The following is a 2,081-nucleotide window of genomic DNA, read 5'->3' as shown; positions in this document are numbered from 1 at the left end:
CGTCGATCACTAAAATGTAATATGGAGTGGGACGGAAACAAAGTCCTCAAGAAACGAGATATTTATGCAGCAAATAGCAGATACCAAGATACATGCAACGGCTTTACTGATTTGTTTTTTTCGCGAGTGCCTCTCAATATTTCGTCAAACTTGTGTGAGCTGAACTGTTTGTCATTTGCAACATCCTGTAAGAAATCGATGGGTTCCTGAATACCAGGATTTGCTAAAGCCGGCAGACTCAGACGAATTTCATTCGGTTTATTGGTACTTTCAAAAGGTTGCATCAAATTTCTGTGCGGATAAGGCAGGCGACACTTAAGTTAAACAGCACGACGAATTTGAGAGCGGACTATGAAAGCGCCAAAATCATTGGCTTATGCAGTGAATGACTATTCACAGCCAACTGAACACACGAGCGAAACAAAACTAACCATCTCAATAAGTGATTACCTATCAAATGAGCGCCGTCGCGTTTTGGAAGTAACCGATGTGGCAACAATCCCCAAATAAAGTGGGATCGAGAGAAGCGGGAGCGAAATTAAGCGTTAGAAACGCATCAACCTGTCCCTTTCCCGCGCTGTTGGAGATCGGCTATGCCACCGTCACACGAATAGGCCCAAGCGTCTTCAGGTACTTAGCCGATGAGCAGACCATGTAACAAATGTTGAACAAGAACTACATGATTACTTGGGGATAACCAGACCCAGAGTTGTCACCTTGGCGTGGTGATCGGGCTTCTGTGCTCTAATGATCCAGCAGACTACACTGACTGGAACTGTTTTCTAGGGTTCAACCATACCAGCGAGGCTGACGAGGAACATTGAGTTCCCGTCTTTCGAGAAATCGTATTACGAGGCGGTCTGGAGATAAAACCGTACTGTGCTCTGTAATGGGAGCGCGTTTTCCCCCAGGCAACCAGCATGTCCATATATCGAAGCAGAGGTGGGACGGGTAAGAGGTCGATCCTTAGAACTGCACAGTCCGATCGTCCAACAGTTGACTGTAACCACTGCAATCAAGTAATTTGGCGTTGCTCAAAAGACATCTGGTGTGCGAAGCCGCATCATAAGTCAGACAGTAACACCTTCCTCCTTGCGCCATCGAGTTAGGCCAGGTCCCCGAAGCAGAGCAGGTAAAACTGTTCAGTCATCGGCTCCCGACAGGGTCCACAAAGAAAACCCTACCGATTAAAACTTGTGAGTCAGAGGCTAGAGGCAGGGTCCCCGAACAAAACCCTTACCTTCCACTGTCTTGTGGATTGGACTTTCGGATCAAAGGCTTAGGGTCTGGCCTATCGCAAGTACTCTGAGCTGCCTACACCTCCAAGTGCTCAGTTAAACGAGGTGGAAGGAAACTGACGGCACGAACGCCACTAAAATCGATCGGCTGCAATTTCTTACAGTGTCTTCAGCCAAGTGCAGGAAGGGGTCAGGTGTACTCCATCCTGGAAGACGCACCACTCAAACAAAACCCGGAATTTCTTGATTTTCTACACACCCTTCTGCCGAAGCACACGTTGTCCACCTTGTGGTTTGCGCCCTTCTAAAGAAGGGACGGAGAATACTCATCTCGGTAGACGGTGTTTTGGCATGTGTAGCACACGACCGAGCCTCCGCAGTTGATGAAGCTGGATGTTTTCCACCATCGAAGTACCTGCTGCACGACAAAGTACCCGTTTTCCAACTACATCGTTGCGAATTCGTTGAAACCATCTAACGGCTCTAGCGCTTCAGAGGCATGAATGGCCAAAAGCTTGAAGATGTCTCACATTATCTGTAGGCAGAGTCAACGTATTACAACACGGTCCTTACTGTAACCAGGTACCCGCGACACTTGAGACCCAGTGATATGCCTTTTTGACGCCACAAATGACGCAAATTAGTAAACGTGATTCAAGCCTCTGAAATTCCTGTACTGACTTCATCAGACATTTCCGTCCGAGCTAATACAACCACCAATGTATGGAAAATTCTTCACAACCTCCAGTGATTCTCCTTGAATTCTAAAGGGTATTTTCTGAGACCGTACGTTCCGAAGCATAACTTTAAAAGTACAAGCCGCATTTCTGAGGTGGTATAGCA

The sequence above is a fragment of the Opisthorchis viverrini genome, assembly GCF_000715545.1.
Source record: "Opisthorchis viverrini unplaced genomic scaffold opera_v5_420, whole genome shotgun sequence".
Lineage (NCBI taxonomy): Eukaryota > Metazoa > Platyhelminthes > Trematoda > Opisthorchiida > Opisthorchiidae > Opisthorchis > Opisthorchis viverrini.
The sequence above is the reverse complement of the archived record's forward strand: the minus strand, read 5'-3'. Positions refer to the sequence as shown.